Raw genomic sequence first — 22493 nt, 5'->3', positions numbered from 1 at the left:
CTTGCTAGGGATCATTTCTTTGTGCTGAGGACTTTATGTGCAGCTGCCATTTGTAATTAAGCTGAATGTTTCACTGTGGGTAGGTGGATTAAGCAAGAGTAAAATGACATTGAAATGGCTTATTTATGATGCCTCAACACAGTTGGCTAAAAATGTCATGATGCTATGGGGGTATCCAGCCAGGGAGATGAAATCTGATAAGAATTGTTTATGTGTGTCAATATTTCCCCTCTTCTTGGTCATCTTTGACCTTGTTATTCTCTATTTACAAGGTATGTGTTCTTCCTACAATATATATTGTGAAGTTTTTGCTGAAACACTCTGTTAAGACCTTGGGAGTCTTGATGGATCCTTGTCTCCTGTCAGAGAAACAGGTGTCTGTGGTCACTTAAGCATGGGTACTTTCATTCACGTTCACCCCCGGTCTGTCTCGGTTGTTCCTTGGAGTTATGCCTGAGTTTTTCGTCCATTAGAGATTACCTCACAGCCAGCCCTCACAAATCTCAGGTTTTGCTGTTCGTCTATTAACCCGATTATTTGATCTCTTTTGAGATCGTCCTAGGTGAAATAACCGTGCATAAGGCAAAGTGCAGCACATAAAAGCTTGGGGGAGTGACATTTCTCTCACAGAAAGCACTACAGCCAATTACAACACAGCGTGTCAAGGGGTAGGGATTCAAATGCTTTCTTCTTCCTGCTTCCCCAGAGTTCTTTCTGAGCAGAAGAAAGGATTTAAAAAACGAGGCATTTCTCCCTAGTCAATAAGCAGAGGTAGGCCCTCATTTCGTCTCTTGCCTTGAATACCCTACAGGATGCCATAATTTGGTTGGCCGCTGTGTGAACAGACTGCTGGGCTTGATGGACCTTAGTGTGATCCAGCATGGCTTTTCTTATGTTCTCATGTTCTAAATTGACTGCTACTTGGCAGCCCTTTCCATCTTTCCCCATCACGGTATTCTTTAAGCAGGCAGTCAAAGGGCTCTTATAAAGATGCTTGAAGTTTGGTTATAATTGACGAGTCCTCTGCTCATCTGGTCTGAGATATAAAACTAGGGCACTCTCGAGGAGCCTCTGCCCTGGATGTTGCTCTCCAGGCATGACTCTGTGCGGCTTCAGAAGGTCATATCTCGGAGGGATGGATCACACAGCAGTCCCTGTAATGTGTGACAGGAACCTAGTTTTAGGGATCTGTTTTAATATATATTATGCCATATGAATAATTCAAATGTGTTTAATCACAGGTATGCCATTTATCTTGCAGAGCAGCACTCATCACCAACATAAAATGCTTTACAGGTTTTGACCCTCTTCTCCAGGACATTTTATGTGTGATGAGATAATTGCTCGGAAGAAGAAACTGGAAGATCTGTTTGCATTTAGCTAGTCTACCAGTTAAGGTTATTTTAGAAATGCTAATCCTGAAAAAAAAAATCTGGATTTTTGCTTAGCTAAATTTTGAAAGGGATGGATTCTTGAGATTTTGAGGCAGGTAGAATTGAAGCTTGGAGCAAATTTTGGTTGCACCTGGATGTATCAGGAATCCTTTTTAATGTTCACTCTCCTAAATATGCAAGTATGACAGTTTAATTTTCTACGAATATTTCGGTAAAATGAATACTGTATCATCAAAACAAAATCTAAACGGTTGAGCCAACTTTCATGTCTAGGTATGCAGGAAGATGTGGATTCCAGCATTCTTTCTGTTCTGAAAACAAGCACCTGAGGGCATGTCTTCCCTTTCCTCCTAATTTCCTCCTGCAGATGCTTTCCCAGCTGTTTTCTCTAGCTGAGGTGTGTCCTCCCTATTGCTCACTACCTACAAATGCTTCCTTACATTCTTGTGAAGGGAGGTTGGGCTCACATTAGGTTTGCCAGACCCCCGCTGGGGGCAGGGGATCCTCCGCTTTGGGGGCCTTCCCCTTGGCGCTGGCCAGCTGGCCAGCAGGGGTATTACTAGGGACATCAGCACACAGGTGATGACAGGCACATAGTATAAACTATTATCATAAGTACTAACAGAACAATTATAAACCAATTTATACTGTGTGCCTTTGGATTTTTTGGGCTAAGCATTTGGAAATGTTAACGTATGCATTATCTGTTTGATTTTGAATCCTTTATACACGAACACATGAAGCTGCCTTATACTGAATCAGGCCCTTAGTCCATCAAAGTCAGTATTGGCCATTAAAACATGGCAATTTTCTTATTTGTTTGTCCCTGCTCTGTCCAACGCTATCTTTTCCCGCATTCAAAAAAACTGAACGCATGGGGACATAAAACAGGGACAAACAAATAGAAAGGGGCACGTTCCCAGCTGGGAGAAGCTACTGCCTACCCCCAACCCAGCACCTCTCTCTTTCCCTCCCCCCCCCCGCACCCTCCTAGGCCTTCTCCCAGCACCAGCCAGGGGTTTAAGCACCCCTTAATGAAGCCTGCAGCCCGGAGCCCCACCATCAGAAGCAAAGGTGCAGTGGTGATGGCTCCTTCCGGCACGCATGCCGCACTTCTACCCACCACTGACGCAGAGGCAATGCATGGCATTGGCACCGGAAGGAGCCGCCGCTGCATCTCTGCTTCTGATGGTGGGGGTTTGGGCTGCAGGCTTTTTTAAGGTGTGCTTAAACCCCCAGCTGGTGCTGGGGGAAGGCAGAGGAGGGAGCGGGGGGAGGGAAAGAGAGAGGCACGGGGGGAGGGAGGAAAGAGAGAGGCATGGGGGGAGGGAGGAAAGAGAGAGGCACGGTGTCAGGGTGGGGGAAGAGGTGCCACCGCAGCTGCCACTGGGGCTGGGTGGTGGCTTCTACCTGGCAGGGAGTCAACCTGGGTGCGCAAATGCACCAGCGTCTACCTGCAGCTGCAGCGAGTCAACACTTTAAATTTGGTTAAAGCAGGACTGATCCTGCGGAAGTGCTGGAAGGAGGTGGCGTGATCCCGTGGGAGGGAGGGAAGCATGTGTGTTGCCTTGGGCAATTCGCTACAATAGCTATTTACTGTTCAAAACAAGACTATAACTAATGTTAGAAGTGAAACCTGCTGTGCTCACATGTTCTAGTGGCTTTGAATAAGTTGAGTTAGGGTTACCAAATCTGGATTGGGAAATTCCTGGAGATACAGGAGTGGATCCTGGGGAGGGGAGGGTTTGGGGAGAAGAGTGACATCAGCAGGGTATAATGCCAGTGTCCACCCTCCAAAGCAGCCATTTTCTCCAGGCAAATTGATCTCTGTAATTTGGGAGATTTCCAAGGCAGTTGGCAACTTTAGTTTTTCTGAGGCTCAGTAGGGTTTGCTTGTGTCCAGGCAACCTGATCAATCCATCAAGTCAAGTCCTGGGGGGAGAAGGGACTAGGGATCCCATTCCCCCACAGCATCACGTGCGTGGTGTCACATAACTTCATCACATAAACGTCTGATAAACCTCTGGTGCGGCATCACATAATTTCTGGTGAAACCAGAGTTTCTTGTGATTCAGAGAGCCACCTGTGCCTCTTCAGTTTTTTTTGCTGGAACAGACATGCTATCTCTGTTCCTCCCCACATTTCTCTCCCCCCCCCCCCAACAGCCCTCCCTGGCAACTCTAGATGGGACCGTGTGGTTGGGCTTTAAATAACAGCGGATAGAGATCCTTGCCTGAGAAAAGGAAGATATTGGTATGACCACCAGATAAGAAAACAGCCTTTTCTCTTCTGGCTTGAAGAGCTAAAGGGTGATTTTTTAAAGGATGCTGACAGCTGATGGTTGCTAGTACAAAGCATCTCACCTCCTTTAGAAAGGAAACTACAAATGGTTTCTGGCTCTGTTATCCTTACAGCCTCTGCCCTCCTCCTTCTCCCCTTTCCCCTGGCCTTTTGTCTTCCTGCTTTCTCTTCCAGGTTTGCCCAGAAACATACTTGCTAGTGGAATGAAATGCTTAACAGAAGGGGTGGCATTAGAATGGCATGCCTGCTTTGGTATCATGGGAGCTGGCAAGAAAACGCCTTGCAGTTTGTGTGTAGCCCATTAAGATGCTGCAGTTTTCCCACCTGCATGGCCAAAAGCAGCCTGGCAGAGGGCATTGCTAATGCATGCAGTTTGCTTAATGATGGGGGAAGTGGTGGGGATCGATATATCAAGAGAATCTAAGGAAAGAAATAGTGCAGAAGCTTAGACTGCACCCCCAAAGTGAGAAATGTAGGCTATGTGCATTCCTGCTCAGAGAGATCCTAGTAATTCTCTTAGATAACTAACAGCCCTTTCCTGAGCCTTCGGCGGCTAGGGACGGCATGGCCAAGGCGCCACCACGGTGCCTCCAAAGCCGTTCCCGGCCACCAAAAGGCTTTAAAAAGGCTTTTAACTTTTTTTAAAAAAAATGGGGCATTTTGTCCCATTGAAAACAGCAAGGTTGCGCCAGTGAAAAGTTGGTGCAGCAACGCTGTTGTTTTACACAGTATACCGGGGTGAAAGGGGTCAGGAAGCTGCCTAATGGGAGCTCTGCCCCCTGGCACACCCCAGCAACGCCCCCCACGACGTTGGTGTGGGTCTTTGCACTGGTGAGACACCAGCGGGAGACCCAGCCAGCATTCCTGCGTGGCACTGCTGTGGCCGAACCAGGAGGATGGCATCTGGATCCCCCCCACGAGCGTCCGTGCCACCCTGGATGATGTGAGTGGCACGGGCGCCGGCGCAGGGGGCCTGAATGCTGGTGCAGGCCCTTCCTAGCCTCCTAAGGACTTTCGCCCTTTTGGGTCAGGAATGGGCGGCAAGAAACCTCAGATCCCTGTTCTGCCATAGATTCTTGCTGGGTGACCCTGGGCCAATCACATACTGTCAGCCTGACCTAGCCCACATGGGGGTTGTTGTGAGGGAAAAATGGAAGAGAGGAGAACAATGTAAGCTGCTTTGGGTCCAATTGGGGAGAAATTAAGTAAATATATAAATGAATATCTTCTGTTGGTAAGGTCTATTGACAGGAGTTGTCCTGTGTGTTTTAAATTAGTTCTAGTTTCTTGTCGTCATAACGATCAATTCCATTTTTATTCAGTCCTGCATTCAGGTGTATTGAAAGTCTAGCTGATTCGACTTAGAAGTGTAGGAGTATGCCCAGAAAGCAGACAGAATAACATACTGAATACTCTGGTCTGTGTCATGAATGTAAATGCTCCTCCTTCAGCTTTCCTGTTGTGTGCCTGGAAGGCTTTTAATATATGCGCAATGGGTCTGCATAGGGATGATAAGGGAGAAATACTGAAAGTTGCTAAGCAAATATTTTAGTAAACACCAGTTGGCACAGCATAAGCGACCAGGAAAGTCTTTGAAGGCACCACGGTTGCAAAATAAGCGTACTCAGAGGTCAGTGTTTGCACAGCACACTGTCGGATGGTGTGCTGTCGCTGAGCTTTAGAAATGGTTTGTCGCGAGATTGGCTTGTCCACATGGGAAAATCCAGTTGCAGGTGACTGCTGCATTGCAGCGCTACCTCAGTATCCAGTGTCACGTAGATGCAGCCTTAAGAAAGTGAACCTCGCCTCTCTTCTGGACACCGCTGAGTAATGTGATCCACAGCACTATGCACATAAAAAAGGTAAAGGTCCCCTGTGCAAGCACCAGGTCATTCCTGACCCATGGGGTGACATCACATCCTGACGTTTACTAGGCAGACTTTGTTTTAGGGGGTGGTTTGCCAGTGCCTTCCCCAGTCATCTTCCCTTTACCCCCAGCAAGCTGGGTACTCATTTTACCCACCTTGGAAGGAGAGCCAGGAGGAGTTGAACCTGGCTCTCGCATCTACCATTGCAGATGCTTAGACATTTCCAGTGGGTATTGGGTTTTATAACTTAAACATTAGGAGTGTTTAACTACGATTTCATTCATACTTCTAGAGTGTGGCAACGTACACAGTTTATTTTACCCATATGAATCTCATTATCCAATTTACATAAAAGCACTCTCAAGGGAACGTGTGTGGGATGCTTAGTTCAAACTCTGTTCTCGTTTTGATTATGATACGGCCAGAAAAATTTCAGTGGAATAAGTGGAGATGGACAAAGGCCACTGAGCGTATGCACTTGTAAATGGACAAGCAGTCTGTTGTCTCTTACCCTCTTCCTTGCTCCATTTGTTGTTTCTTCCTCCCCCTATTTGGTATTTCCCTGCTGTAAAGGTTTAGGAACGTTTCTAATAGAAAGACCTGTCACCTAATCTCACATTCCACTGTAAGAAGCTACCTACATAGCCAGTATTCTTATTCCTATCATTGTTGTTATTAACCAAATATTTATTTATTTATTTATATACATACACGCACACACCCCACCTTTCTTCCCACTGTGGACTCAAAAGTTTTGCCTCTCCTCCATTTGATCCTCACAACAACCCTGTGAGGCAAGCTAGGCTGATAATGTGTGACTGGCTCAGTGTTACCCAGCAAGCAGAGTGAATATTTGATCTTGGGTCTCCCAGATCTGAGTCTGACACTCTAACCACTGTTGCTACAAACATCTTAACACTTGGCTCTGCTGCTTGAGTTGTTCAATAAGGCAGGGAGTAGAATCAGAGAGTTGGAAGGGACCACCAGGGTCATCTAGTCCAACCCCCTGAACAATGCAGGAAATTCACAACTACTCCCACACACACACCCAGAAATCCCTACTCCATGCCCAGAAGATGGTCAAAAAACCCTATAGGATCCCTGACCACTCTGGCCTGGAGGAAAATTCCTGACCCCAAGGCGGTGATCAGCATTACCCTGGGCGTGTAAGAAAGGGCCAAACAATAATACAACCCTTCCTGCCCTCCCTCTCATGATCTGCCTCAGTTCACAGAATCAGCATTGCTGAGTAGGTTTCTCTTTTTCTGGGATATGGCTGCTGCACCAGAGACCTGGCTATCTCCTTTGATTTATTTAGTTGGGGAAAGAGCCCTGAGGCCCCTGGCTGTGAATTCCAGGTAAGATTGAAGAAATAGATGTGGGGAGAGATCATCACATAAAATGAACAGCATCTCTTCTGTTCCTGCTGCATTCTGGACTCCACCTCTCTCTTTTTCCTTGCTAGCTCCTACGTTTGATCAAAAACATTTGCAGTCTGTTAGTAATGTAATTCCCGAGGACCAGCCCGTGTTAGTCTACTGTAGCAAAACAAAACAGAAGTCCACTGGCATCTTAATGATGAACATTTATTCCAGTATGAGTTTTCATGAGTTAGAGCTCACTTCCACAGATACAATAGAAATAAATAAAATTATTTACCTTATTTCAAGAAAGTTGCAGAAGGGGAGAGGAAAGGGGGAAGAGTTGAGGAAAGAAAGGCCTTGGGTCATAAATCAGGTGTGATTCTTTAGTTACACATAACAGATGATGAGAGAAGTCATAAGTTCTAGCCTCTCTGTCATGCAGGTGAAAGTAAACAGTTTAATGAACAACTATTCACAGTGGGTATCACATAGAGGTGTCAAATTGGTCTTGCATTCTGAGGAGGAAAAAGAACCAAATTGCTTCAAGCAAGCTGAACGGGGGTGAGTAGGGAATGGGGTATGGGGGATATCTTGGAGGGAAAAAAGAAACCCTTGTTTTTCTATCAATATGGGCTGAGAAGAAAATCCTGGAGGATCATGCTGTGGTCTAAAAAGGGAATAGCAGTTTACACCCACTTACCAGAAGGATTTAAATACTGTCTGAAATCACCATTCTGAGGTCAAACACTAGACAGTATGAGAGAGCAACTGATAAAAAATGAGATAAAAGTCGTAGTGTGAAAAGGGCTCAAGACAAGCAAACTCATGTTGGCCTGTGACCAGAATATGTCCTGAATTATTCATGGGACTGAAACCCATACTGGTTCTCTCCCAAAGGGATGTTTCTCTGCCCTTAATTGTAATTTCGTCTCTTAGATATTGAGAATATATCACCCATCAGCTCAATAAAATCCTAGTTTGTTTTTGTCATTTTTGTGCATAAATGTCCTTAAATCTTTACAACCAGGCAGACTGACATGGATGTAGAATTCATTGCAATAGTGTGCATATTTTTTCTGGTTTTTTTTAAATGATCTACTATTCCTACTTTCTCTTTGAGAATAGGAAAAACAGGATCAGTTTGGATGCTGCGGGAAGACCATTAGTTCAGCAGTCCTAGCCCTCTCTCACCCCTTTAAGGATTTTGTGATAACAACCTTCTTATTTTTAATGTGTTGTTAATGGATTTGGTGTTTAGTTCATCCTGATGTGGAATTTCATGTGAATGTCGCTGGCTTTACTTAAACTGGTTTTCTTTTTGCCTGAGGTGTATTTTTTTTCTGTCCAAGGACAAAGCTGAGTTAGCTCATCTAAATTATTTTATCTCTAGGCCTAGCCTTCGAGCAGGTGCCCAGGACACAGTAGATGGAGAATTTCTTTGATGCAATTGTTGTTGTTGTTGTCGTTGTTATTTCCATTTCTGATTCCCAATCCCTTTTAGATTGATTTTGTTTGAATTTGTATGGCATCCAGTACCATATTAGGTAAATCAGAAATAATATTTACACTTTTCCCAGCAAATATCCAGAGCGCTTGGCTGCTCAGGGGGCAAACTGCAGGAGATGTTGAGGGTGGACTGTGATGGACCCCTAAGTGGGCTATTGAGCTGCCAAAAGTAGATGGGTGGGCATGGCACTGGCAAGGGAGAGACTATAACTCCAGCCTCAGGATGTTTCAGTAATTAAAAATCCCCCCCAGGCTGTTTTTAAAAGGTTCTATACTTCCTCCCCCATTTATTCCAACTCAGTTTCCGCCCCCCCCCCCATTAGAGGCTGTTTTTTGCAGCTGAATTACATCTTGGAGAATCTGATCACAGATTCCAGTCCCCCTATGTTGCTAAGCTCTCAGATAAAATGAAATATCTTTTAATTTCTACACAAAGCTCCTTAAAAACCATTAATTCCTCATTATTTTTGTTCTTCTGTTATTTTGGAAAGCTGGAGATTGTTGTTACCACTCTTGACGGTGATGGGAAGGGACTATTATAACACTTAAAGCTATTTCAGTGTTATTTTATGTTATTTTAATGATTTGTATGATCGATTGTGATGGCCTTCGGCCACAAACAATAAACCTTATCATCACTATTTTCACCCTTTCCACGGGTGAAAAAATGGGACACTCTTGTGGACTGCCTTGATACCCGGCCCCTTGGCGGGGGGCTGTTCCCCCCTTCTCCGTTTTCTTCCATAGCCTAAGAATGCTCAATATTTTTACTCTCGAAATGGAGCTGCTTGTTGTAATTGTTGCGACATAGCTCCAGCTCAGGCATATCCTGCAAGATTTATTATCTGGAGAGGTGGCTTTGGTGGGTGGATGGAAAGGGAGAGGCACACTGCCATTTGGTGTTCCTATGTGCTATAGAATCAGTATGCATCCGCTTGCCATTTTCAGATCCAGATTTGGATCTGGAGGCTGCGAGAAATGAAAAACTCCAAAGTACTCCCTTGCAGTTCTTAATGGTAGATATTAATCTTTTTTGCTGTCCATCATGTCCTGTACTGAGTACTGATAATGTGGCCTGAATAGAAGTCTATGGATTTTCTGTTCATATAATTTCTGTTCATGTATTCCATGCTATTTTTATGTAATCATTTTAACATTGGGGTCCCCCACCCATTCCCTGGCCTTTTACCATTTATTTGTTTTTAATGTATGGACTTCATTATGTTTTTGTAGTATGTTAACACGTAGTGCCTCAATAAACTGTAATTCATTTTTAAAAAGCACTCCCACTCTACCACTAAACAGCAAAACAGACAGAAGTGGAGACTCATTTCCACACCAATTCCACACATTTCCACACGCCTGACCTAAACCAGGTGGTGGTGGACAGTGCCGTCAAGTCACAGCTGACTTGAGGCGACCCCATAGGGTTTTCAAGGCGAAAGGCTTTCGGAGGTAGTTTGCCGTTGCTTGCCTCCGCATGGGCTGCGAGAGTTCTGAGAGAACTGTGACTGGTCACCCAGCAGGCTTCATGTGGAGGAGTGGGGAATCAAATCTGGTTCTCCAGATTACGGTCCGCCACTCTCAACATAAGAACATAAGAAAGGCCCTGCTGGGTCAGACGAAGGCCCATCAAGTCCAGCAGTCTGTTCACACAGTGGCCAACCAGGTGCCTCCAGGAAGCCCACAAACAAGACAACTGCAGCAGCACCATCCTGCCTGTGTTCCACTGCACCCAATATAATAGGCATGCTCCTCTGATACCAGAGAGAATAGGTATGCAGCACGACTAGTATCCATTCTAACTAATAGCCATGAATACCCCTTTCCTCCATTAATATGACCACTCCCCTCTTAAAGCCCTCCAAGCTGTTAGCCATCTCCACATCCTGGGGCAGGGAGTTTCACAATTTAACTATGCGTTGTGTGAAGAAATACTTCCTTTTATCTGTTTTGAATCTCTCACCCTCCAGCTTCAGCAGATGACCCCGTGTTCTAGTATTACACCATACTGGCTCTTTAAACCACTCTGTCAGCCCTACTTTGCTTTCAGCCTAGGATGCCCATCTATAGATGGACTCTTCCCCATCCCCCGGGCCAAAGCACTGAGCTGCTAAACCAAGCAGCTGTCTGGACCAGCAGCAGCCTATCAGGAGCTTTTCCCAGTAAGGCCCAGGTACAGAAAGAACCTGACAGTAGCAAACTCTCAGGGGTGTTCTATGGGGAAACAAAATACAGATGCCATTTTAAGTTTTTCACCTCTTCTAGCTCTCTTACGGACAGAAATCTAGTTTTAACACTGAAGGAATAAAAGTATTCTGACACAGTATTCTGACACAGGAGGGAGATGAAAGGAGCAATGACATCTGTTGGCTGCTCCTTCCAAAGGGAATAATAATGTCAAAGGCAAGAGTGTAAGTATAAATAGCAAATGTGTTTTATGGAAGCATGGAATGAATGCAGAGAAGCTGGTTTAATGTCAGAAATTACCAAGAGGTATAAGCCTAGAAATTGACAGTTGAAATGCATCGTATATGAAACTCAGAACATGTACAGGTATATGCCACTGTGTACTTTGGCTTCATAATGCTTCATATTTTTGCATAATTTATTCTTGTCCCAAATCTTTTTTTTACTTGTGCTGCAGAGTAAAGATTAAACTGGAAGTGAAAAAGTCACCCTGAATTACAGTAAGCTTGTATGTATACATTAAAATGTGTGGCAGATTAATCTGACATCTGAGGAGGGAAATACAGTCTCTTTCATTACTTTATTCTGTTAGCTAAACATGGCTTGGGTTCCCTTAGCACTAGTTAGTGGCTACTGTCATTTAGTTTTGCTATGTTACTGGGAAAAACTGGTAAACCCCACTCTGGTGGATTCTGGGCTGCCTAGCAGGACTTGTGATGTGTGGGTAAATGCAGATAAGACTCAAGGCCTAGCACAGCATGGATCAATCTCTCAGTCATGCTAGGCGTTACCTATGATCTCATTTTACTTTATCTAATAACTCTCTGCTCCAGACTCAAGGCAATGTACAATTTAAAATAGTGGCTGACATGATGTGGAAGGGGAAACATTTTATTTATTTGTTTGTTTGTTTATTTAAAACATTTATAAGCTGCCTTTCTCCCTAGTGGAACTCAAGGAGGCTTACAATATCAATAAAACATAGGTTTGCTAGACACCCTCCAGGGCTGGGATCCCCCACTTTGGGACTCCTCCCCCTGGTGCTGGCCAGCTGGCCAGCGGGGTATTATCGGGTTTAAAATAAAGCCTAGGCCTTGTCGTTGCTGGCACAATGATGTCACTTTTGGAAGTGATGTCATCACATCACCAATGATGAGGGAGATGCTCTGGTAGTTGTCAAAACTCCATGGTAAAAACAGCTTCTACCATAGAGTTTTTGCCCAAGTAGAACATCTCTCTTGTTGCCGGTGACGTGATGACGTCACTTCTGGAAGTGATGTCATTGCACTGGTGATATTGAGGCCTAGGCCTCATTTTAAGCCTGGTAATACCTTCCCACCCCCATCGGTTGCCAGGGGGTACCTAATAAAACATTATAAAAAACATAGTAAAAACAACCACTATAAAACCCATAAAAGTCACAGTTTAAAAGGCACCTGGTTGGCCACTCATTTTAAGCCTGGTAATACCTTCCCACCCCCATCGGTTGCCAGGGGGTACCTAGTAACCCTAATAAAACATTATAAAAAACATAGTAAAAACAACCACTATAAAACCCATAAAAGTCACAGTTTAAAAGGCACCTGGTTGTCCACTGTGTAAACAGACTGCTGGACTTGATGGACCTTGGTCTGATCCAGCATGGTTTTTCTTATGTTCTCAAAAATTCCAATTAGGACTGCCAATGATAAAAGTTAAATCAGTCAAGTGCAATCCTAAATAAAGCTGTCTTTAACTGCCTCCTGAAGATCAACAATGAAGGGGCCAGACACACCTCTCTGTGGAGGTTGTTCCATAATTGTGGGGCTGCCACAGAAGAGGACCTCTCTTGTCTACCCACCAAATGATCTTCTTTAATTGGTGGGGCAGTCAGAAGGGCATAAACCCACAATCTGAATTCCTGAGCAGGAACGTATGGAAGAAGACATCAGATATCCCAGTCCCAAGGAATGTGGGGCTTTAAAGGACAAAAACACCACCTTGAATCAGGCTCAGGTGCAGATCGGTAGCCAGTGTAATTGCTGCAGTATTGGGGACATATGCTCCGGATAGTTGGCCCTGACCAGCAGTCCGGGCACAGCATTCTGCACTAGCTGCAGCTTCCAAACACACTCCAAGGGTAGCCCCAAGTGTAGCACATTGCAACAGTCCAGTCTAGATGTAACTAAGGCATGGTTCACACTGGCTAGGTCTGACTGACCCAGGAACAGACACAGTTGACACACCAGCTTGCCAACAATGAAGGCTGGACTCATAGGTCTGTCTTTCCACCATGTAGTTTATACCAATCCTATTTTGGTTTCATTGGATCGATTGGGTTTTGTATATGGAAACAAAACCATATATAGAAACAGATCAGGAGTTCCTGTTCTGATTTCTCTGGTGCCAGATTTGCCAGGTATTGGCATACAGGCAGGCAGTGCTGCAGACGGAATATGTAGAGGAATAGAAACAAGCGCCACTTGCTGCTTAAAAATAGTATTGCTGCTAGCAGGTAGTGGCAAATATTTTGCTTGCATATGCTGGCATACAGTCAGGCAGGTCTATATACAGGAGGGATGGAAGCAAATATCACAATTCCTCCTGTCTCCAATACTGTATTACCCAGCCACCTCCATTACTTGCAACTTGTTAAAGGCAGAATGGCTGTTTACTTCAATTACAAGCTGTATTCTCTCTCAGTTCTTGTTAGAGTAGTTCTACTACCAGCAAGTCCCTACCTTTTGTTAGCAGTGTTTTGGTTTTGCAGCTTGTCAGGACTTGTGTAGGATGGATCTTGCACACCATCCACTCAGAGTGCTCTTTAGTGCAAGCACCAGTGACATATTTCCCATGGTTTCATAGGAGAATTTCCCATTGGATTGTGTGATTTTAGTCCTTTTGAGGGGGGGATTATTGGGTTGGATCATATGACTCCCTCCTGCTATGTTGGATCCCACAACTCCTGTTTGCTGTGTCTCTCTCTGTTGGAGGAGGACTTGGTGAACAGGATGTTTCTGGTTGAAACATTAGCAGCCCATTTTGCTGGGAGCCAAGAAGTAAAAAGAGAAAATAAAATAAAAACGAATAAGTTGAAGAACTGTTGAATTCAACCAGAACATATCTCCTATAAGGAATTTATACTAGTGGGCTTTAACCGAACTACTGAGGCTGATGAAGCCAAACGATTGGTGAAAGCGCTATAAATATCCGGGATAGCGTTCCCTCTGTCACCTATTTGGAGCAGCAAGAGGTGTTCCAGTAGTCATTGACTCTTGGAGCTTGTTGAAACTTGTATTTGGACTTGTCACGTTGGAAGATAGCCATTGGGCTTTATTGAAATGTTGTCCTTCACATTGTGAATGGCTTTGTATATAGTTGTAATATTGTGAATGTTTGTGATTTTTTTTGTACAAGCACTGTTGTCATTTAATATTTTGCACTTTTCATGAATACATGTTTTGTGATATAATTGCCTGCACTGTTTTTTTGTTTTTTTTTGCCAACCTCCAGGTACTAGCTGGAGATCTCCTGCTATTACAACTGATCTCCAGCCGATAGAGATCAGTTCACCTGGAGAAAATGGCCGCTTTGGCAGTTGGACTCTATAGCATTGAAGTCCCTCTCCTCCCCAAACCCCGCCCTTCTCTGGCTCCACTCCAAAAACCTCCCTCTGGTAGTGAAGAGGGACATGGCAACCCTAACAGGAGTCCAGCTTCTTGGAAGGGACTTGCTTACAGTGAAAATAAGAAATAAACCTATGAGAGGAAATGATTCATAAATCCAATAGTAATTGATGAAAGTCAGCCATTGGTATTTTCTAGGGCCATTTTTAATTGATTTAACAATTTTAATTCTCAATTATCTTTGGTATAACTTGGTCAGGGAGAAAAATTGGCATACTGGGAGATAAACCAAAAGTAGCACAGTATTGTGGCTTTGGGTAATGGCTTTCTGCTCCTTTTATCTCTTTTTACAATGGGTGGGGGTCACGCTCAGCAAATGGAATTTCTTGGAGGCTGTCAAGGTGATTTGCTTCAAGGGCTTATGCTTGCTTTAAACAGATTTCTTTAGCAAATCCCCAGTTGTCAGCCCTCTTGCGAGGATTGTGTGGCTCCAAATTGAAAAGCAAAGGGTTGACAGAACAGGTGAGGATTAACAGGCTAGTTTAGAGTTTCCATTTCTTCTTGAGCAACGAACAACCCAGTCCAGTCTAGTGACTCCCGATGTATGAGGAGAGATGCTTCTAATCTTTAGCTCAGCAATCAAGACTTCTTTTTAAAGTACAAACGATTACCCGCTGCCGCTGGATCTTAGCTAGAAGTGGGATAAAGATCCATAAGGATTGAGATCGAAGGGTAACGTAAATTTGCTGAAGTTGAACTCTCTAAGAAGCCTGTGAAGGGTTGTGCTGATTAAAAAGCTTATGATGGCATATGCCAACTTTTTTTTAATGAAAACTGTATCTCAGTCACAAACACACTCATTTGGAAGTGAGGCAAATCACTTGTTTCTATTTCACAGGTTATACTAATTTTCCATTGAGATTAGTGTCATCGGTAACCAAATCTGATCTGACCTTGTTGCATCTCTATTATCTGGTCAAAGTCTGTTCAGCTCTGGTCTCCTGAATGTGCCTGGATTTGCACATGTGCAGTCCTATAGCCAGCCACACATATATTAATGCAAGCCTTACACTCCTAGCCACATCGGGGCCAAATTAATTTAGAGTCAGGTGTTGGGTTAATCAATTAACATTAATAAATGTTTCCAACATTTTTATTTTTAGTGTGCTGGTTTTCTTTCTCTTGGCAAAAAAAAGTCCATGAGTTTTCATAGTATATGTAATATTAATAGCAAGCCTTATGATGAAATCCCTTTGAACACATGAAGTTGCCTTATACTGAATCAGACCCTTGGTCTATCAAAGTCAGTATTGTCTATTCAGACCGGCAGCGGCTCTCCAGGGTCTCAGGCGGAGGTCTTTCATATCACCTACTTGCCTAGTCCCTTTAACTGGAGATGCTGGGGATTGAACCTGGGACCTTCTGCATGCGAAGCAGATGCTCTGCCACTGAGCCACAATCCCTAACTAACAAGCATTTATTTGAGATGCAAAGAGCAGCTAAAGCAGTGGCAAACTTGCTTCTGGACTGCAGAGCTTGGAACTGCAGGTAGAGACTTGTCTGATGGAATGGTCCTTTATAAAAAAAACAAAAAATCCCTGCACATAGTTAATTAACATTCTGACTTCTAGTTTTCTTTATGCAAGGATTTTCCTTTTTTGTATAGGGGAGCATTCCCTTCATGTGTCTGGTCTAGTCCAGACACTGTTATAGCAGATCATTGGCTGTTTGTGAAAATTAAGCAAAAAATGTGGCCAACAGCAGCTAGGGAAGGAAGATGGCAGTGATGGGAGGGGAGCCACAGGCAAGCAGTATGTGAGTGTGTATACACAATAATTTTTTGCACAGTTGAGACAGAGCACATGCAAACAGTACCAGCACAAATGGTTTGTCCAACCATTGTTTGTGTTGAATTGCAACTTAAGGGCAACTTGTGAACTGACCCTGTACTGTGTGAGCAAGCTTGCTGAAGAAGCAGCCAAGTTTGTGAAGAAAGACAGCTTGATGCTATTCTTTATTAAGACACACAACCCATTTTTAACCTTGAAAACTGTTAGCTGTGTTTTTTTCCCCCTGTCTTATAGACTGAAAACATTATTCTTCTGTTTAGGGTTGCCAGGTCCCTCTTTGCCAACAGCGGGAGGTTTTTGGGGTGGAGCCTGAGGAGGGCGTGGTTTGGGGAGGGACTTCAATGCCATAGAGTCCAATTGCCAAAACGGCCATTTTCTCCAGGTGAACTGATCTCTATCGGCTGGAAATCAGTTGTAATAGCAGAAGATCTCCAGCTGGTACCTGGATGTTGGCAACCCTCCTTCTGTTCCACCCTACGTACAGATGAAAGTTGCTTCTGCTTGGGGATGATTCCCCATTTTCTCACTGCTTCTGCAAATGCAATGGACTATTCATGTGGAAAGATTCTCTCCTTCTTTCTCCTCCCAACTGCCATTCCCCCCATCTCCCCCACAGGCTGGGTTGTTGTTGTTGTTGTTGTTTTGTAGTGTGTGATCTCGTCAGATCTCAGAAGCTAAGCAGGGTCGACCCTGTCAAGTATTTGGATGGGAGACCTCCAAGGAATACCAGGGTCACTATGCAGAGGAAGGCAATGGGAAAGGGCGGGATAAAAATCTTATAAATAAAATAATAAATAAGTAAACCACCTCTGAACATATCTTGCCTTGAAAACCCCACCAGGGGTCGCCATAACTCAGATATGACTTGACGGCAAAAAAACAAAATTATAGGACATTATAGCAGTATATCTATCACTGACTTTTAAAAGCGTGCCAGTGGGGCAGGGGGCATATCTACGCATGGGAAGAAAATGAAATCCACAACCAAACAAACCAAAATGGAATCCACAAACCAGCCAGAACCAAACCTGTTTTGCATACCATCTTCAGTGATACTGAATTTTTTGAAAATGTACATTTATTATATTTTACTTCTCTTCTGCGAGGCTTGCAGAGGTCTCTCGTCCATATTATTGATGAGATCCTCTTGTGCTTAGTTTCAGCCTTGTGGCTGTCTGAGCATTCCCTGCACCCCATTCGGTGCAATCCTAAACAGAGGTACTCCCTTCTAAACCCATTGCCTTTAGTGCTCTTAGAAATGTGCAATTCTGCTTGGCGTTGTATTGCTATTTCATGATATTTGATCGTTGGCACCTGCAAAAATCAAATCAAGTCATAACCAGCAAATGCAAAGTGCTTGCATCATCGTGTAATATTTCATATTAATTTCAATTTTTTTTAAAAAAAATGTCTTTTCAGCTCTGTCACAAGCATTTCCCCCTCCCCCAATCACTGTGGGAAACCATCTGATCAAACTGAGTCTGTTATTTCCAGAAATGTCACCGTGACATTTCATAATAATATCTTGAAATCTTGAATAGTATTCATCTCTCCTCTGTGATGGTCATCTCTCATCACTGGGCTATGTCCCATCAGGGAAAGACGCAGGCGAGATCTGGAGCATTTTTCTCTGGCTTCCTATTCAGATTGCTCAGCTGCCACAGGGGAAGCGATTTGCAAATAGAGAAACTCATCACTCGTTCTCTGACCCTCCCCACTTGCTTTTACTTTTGAAGATATTAAAAATTTGTTCTTGGATACAGAATGCATTTGGGGGGATTTGCTTTTAATAAAGTATTTCTTCTTAGTCTTAAGATAATGCTGTTCATAGTGATGAACAACTATATATTTAATAGTGTAAAATTAAATAAAAGGTAAAGGTAGTCCCCTGTGCAAAAACATTACTGACCCATGGGGTGACATCACATCATGAAATTAGATAAGATGTAGATAAAATGAGACGGGGAGCCTATTCCTAAAAAAGAGGTAGATCCGTGGCAGTCGGGAGCAGCGGAGCTGTGCCACCTCCTCTAAAGCTTCCTGGGCGCCACAGAGGGGGGAAATGGGTTTGTAAAAATAAAATAAAAAGGAAAAATGGGCGAAATTCTCCATTGAAAACAGCGAGGCTGTGCAGCCCTGCAGCCGCTCAAGGGGGCATTCCCAGGGCAAATGGGGCTAAAAAGCTGCTGAAAGGCAGCTCCGCCCCCAGGAATGCCTCCCCCATCTTCATTCGTTGCTTTCTTTCCCCAAAAGTAAAAACAAAACAAAACATGGGTTAAGCTGGGTTTTGTTAATGACTGATCTACATAAGTATTTTAAAAACTTCACACCCTTTTAGCGTGAGTTATTGTTAGGATCTGAAACTCACTTAATTAATCTGCTACCATTCAGGGCGATGAATCTTGGTTTTGGCTTATTGATAATAAAGGTTAGTCACACACAAAAATACCACAGAGTCGTTTTCTTAATCAAATCAATTCTTTACTAACTAATCTCAAGGGTAGGGTACATGGATTAAACAATAAACATCCTACATCTCTAAGTTTCCTAGACTTGCTAAACTCCTTTAGCAGTTACTACGCTTACTCACGAGTAGCCATTCTCACAAGGAGAATGTGCTCCTCCATGCTTGCAGGTTGGTAACTTACAAGTAACTGGGCTACAGTTTCTCTTTCAAACAAAGGATATACCAAAGCAGTAAAATGCAGATTACTTTGCCTACGTGACCATATGACATGGAAGCAATGGCGATCTGCTCTTCCTGACCATTTGGCTAATTAACCCTTTGACTGTCTGACATGTAACGAATCTCGCTATCTAAGACCCAACAAATCCCCTTTTCGAGGTTCAGTTACATTCAGACATGCAAACATAATTCATCACATTTATTAACATATCATATCATATCAATAAGTCCCTTTTGTTTCTTGTCTTTCACTGAGTTAATCTTGAGTTGAAGATTTCTTCCTTGTCTTGCTTGACTTGCGTTCTTGCACTTTTCTTTGCTTGAGAAATTCCAGTATTTTGTCTCTTTCCATATCAAAACAGTGTCTTTCTTCAAAGAGTTTGGATCCTGCTGATTTCTCCAGTTGTTCAGCAATTTTCTTTGCATTTGACTCAGTATCACAGCAAATTAAAACATTGTCCATTATTATTAAAATGTATTGCAATAGGCCATTTTCCTTTCTGCTGAGTAGACATTTCTCTTTATTTCCCCTTTTGAAGCCTTGCTTCTGTAGTTGTGAAGTAAGCTTTTGGCTATCTGTAACAGTAAACATCATCACTGTCATTTTCTTTGAAGTGGCAATGTTTAAAAGAATGTTTATCGCTGTAAGTTGTTGCAGTGATTTCTTCTCCCCACTGAGAAACTTTTGCTCTTTGTTCTCCCAGCTTGAGAAGTTACTTTTCACTTCAGAATGGTTTAAGGTGGTTGAAACCTTTACATCTCCATCAGCTTCAGGACTTCCCTCTTCTGATGCTGTATCCTGTAGACACTTTGCTGCACCAGGCGGCCTAAGCTCCCATGCTGAGGATGTAACCGGCTCGGTTTCCCTTCTTCCAACCTTTGCATCACTCATTCTTTCAGACTCAGTTGCATTCATCTCGTTTACAATGGAAATTTCCTTTCCCCTTTTGTCTTCCGAGATGCTAGCATTTCCTTCATCAGTAGATGGCGCTAGAGGTTCTGTTGAATCACTCTGCACATGCTCTGATGCTTCAATACAAATTTCACATTGCTTATAACTCTTCACACAGTCCTTTACTGGCAAGCCAAACTCATGTAGTTGCTGCCTCACAGACTCCATATTTCTGTGTTTCAATTTCAAATGCCAGAAATACACGCAATCCTCATGTTTGCAATTCTCAGTATTTAAACCTTTAATCTCCTTATTGCAGTCAACAAAGCATTCCTTTTCATCAATAACAGTATTTTCCTTTGCACAAAGTCCATTGTCTTTCTCACACTGATACAGTTCATCAGAATTAACACTGTCCTCAGTATAATCCACAATCTGGTCTGCAACGTTCTCCAAGTAGTAATGAGAACCTTCTGACAAAACTTCATATTCCCTTGCTTGAGAATCAAACAAATAGCAACCGTTCTCATTTATTGTCACTTGGAACTTAGCATTTGCTAGCCTTTTCACAGACAGTAAACAATGTTCAGATTTTTGCATATAAAGTACATTCTGTAGTCTTAATCCCATTACATTTCCACAGAGAGACTGGATAGAAACAGAAATTTGTCCTTTCTGGGTGCATATTTGTCTCTCACCATTGGCCATTATGAATGTTTCAGCACATGGTTCCAAATAATCAAAGGCTTCCATGATCCCACATGTATGGTTACTTGACCCTGAATCTAAAAGCAATTTTTGTACACGCTTTGGGTCATCTTTTATTGGTAAAATGTGAGTTGATTGATCTTTTAGCAAAAGCGTAGCGATCTGATCTGGTCTCTTGGGCTTGCTATAGCCTTGACTTCCTGTTGTGGCTGAATCTGGTCTTTGTCTAAAATTCGCGGGCTTTTCCCCCGGAGAGGGGGGTTTTCCCCCTTTTGATTCCCTCTGCTTGCATTGATACGATTTATGGCCAAATTTGCGACAGGTGAAACATTGGAACTTTTTCTCATGCACATGCAATACCTGTATTCCATTAGACAGTTCATTTTCGCGTGCTCTGTCTGTTTCAAATTCTTTCAAGGCTGTGATCAGCTTATTAAGGGTTAAATCCTCTCTGGCTAGCAGGTTTCGCTTCTCTGCATTAAAGCGTGGGTGGAGACTGGCAATGAATATTGTTAAAAAATCTTCTGAGCTCACTTCCCCTCCTGCAAATTTCACCTCTGATTCCAAATCTTGCATATGCTTTAAATGTTGTAAGAGAGTTACATTTTCAGGCATCTTATATGAGAGTAGATTCGCCTTGAGGCTCATCCTCTGACCTCTGGACAAAACACCATACTTTTCATTTAGTGCTTTCATCATATCTTTCGTTGAATTACTATTTAAAATGATGGATGATTCTGTTGGTGATATTGCTCCCACCAGAAGGCACATCCCCTGGGCATCAGCTTTATCAAAGGCATTAAACTTATCTCTGTCAGTCTCATCTGGGGGATCTTCATTTAGTACGTGTTTAATCCCCAGTGCCTTAAATGCTAATTCGACAGATCTTTTCCATATTGGGAAGGATGACTGACTTATGTGGGGAATTATTACTGATTGGATCCCTTTCCCATTTACACTCACGGCTCCTGCGTTTGTGCTCGATGTTACTGGCGTGGCTGCCCGGTTCGCGTCCTCTCCCATTCTTGCAGCTTGTCGCTCTCCTCCTCCAGTTCACAGGCGTGAGGGTTGAGTTTTCCTGTCGTCCCCACAGACTCGGCTGCTCGGCTTCTTTACAGGAATTCCCTCAGGCGTCTGTAAGGTCCTTTGTATTCCTCAGTTCCCCGATGGGACACGATTCAAAAATCAAAAATTGTTCTGTGTGACTTTATATCAATAGCCAAGAATAAACCATCCACTCTGATACCACTTGTTAGGATCTGAAACTCACTTAATTAATCTGCTACCATTCAGGGCGATGAATCTTGGTTTTGGCTTATTGATAATAAAGGTTAGTCACACACAAAAATACCACAGAGTCGTTTTCTTAATCAAATCAATTCTTTACTAACTAATCTCAAGGGTAGGGTACATGGATTAAACAATAAACATCCTACATCTCTAAGTTTCCTAGACTTGCTAAACTCCTTTAGCAGTTACTACGCTTACTCACGAGTAGCCATTCTCACAAGGAGAATGTGCTCCTCCATGCTTGCAGGTTGGTAACTTACAAGTAACTGGGCTACAGTTTCTCTTTCAAACAAAGGATATACCAAAGCAGTAAAATGCAGATTACTTTGCCTACGTGACCATATGACATGGAAGCAATGGCGATCTGCTCTTCCTGACCATTTGGCTAATTAACCCTTTGACTGTCTGACATGTAACGAATCTCGCTATCTAAGACCCAACAGTTATTACATCTGGGCAGCTTCTGTGAGCAAGTAATGCTGTTATCTTACTCGAGGACATGCCACACCACAAAGGGAAGGTTAAACTTCAAAAATTGCACCACAAAAGCCATATCCAGTCTCATAACCCTAAGTGATTTGGAAGATTAGGAATTAACCACTTGCTCCACCGCCATATCGTCACTTCAAAATCTAACCATGGAATTGCATAGCCTCTCAGCCCTAATATGCACTGCAAACACCACAGGGAAGAATCCCTAGAAAATCTGATCCCTTATGCTGCCCATTCTCCTGGCCAAACTTGGGCATCCCAGCTGCCATGCAGGACAACTCCCCAACTGTTTCCACCTGCAGCATCCTGGACAATATTAAGTTGCAGTATAAAGCCCAGCCAAATAT

General features: G+C 43.3%; 1 protein-coding gene and 1 non-coding gene across 2 annotated transcripts in view; one reads left to right on the top strand and one right to left on the bottom strand.

The window, feature by feature from the left end:
- The window catches only part of SEMA3E (semaphorin 3E), a 138616-nt gene that overhangs the window by 20156 nt on the left and 95967 nt on the right, over positions 1–22493 (top strand). The window lies entirely within an intron of this gene.
- TRNAA-CGC (transfer RNA alanine (anticodon CGC)) lies at positions 15620–15691 on the bottom strand. The gene has a single exon. It is a non-coding gene; the product is annotated as a tRNA-Ala (tRNA).

The sequence above is a fragment of the Euleptes europaea genome, chromosome 3, assembly GCF_029931775.1.
Source record: "Euleptes europaea isolate rEulEur1 chromosome 3, rEulEur1.hap1, whole genome shotgun sequence".
In the NCBI taxonomy this organism is placed as follows: Eukaryota; Metazoa; Chordata; class Lepidosauria; order Squamata; family Sphaerodactylidae; genus Euleptes; species Euleptes europaea.
This window is presented reverse-complemented; position numbering and strand designations above follow the sequence as displayed.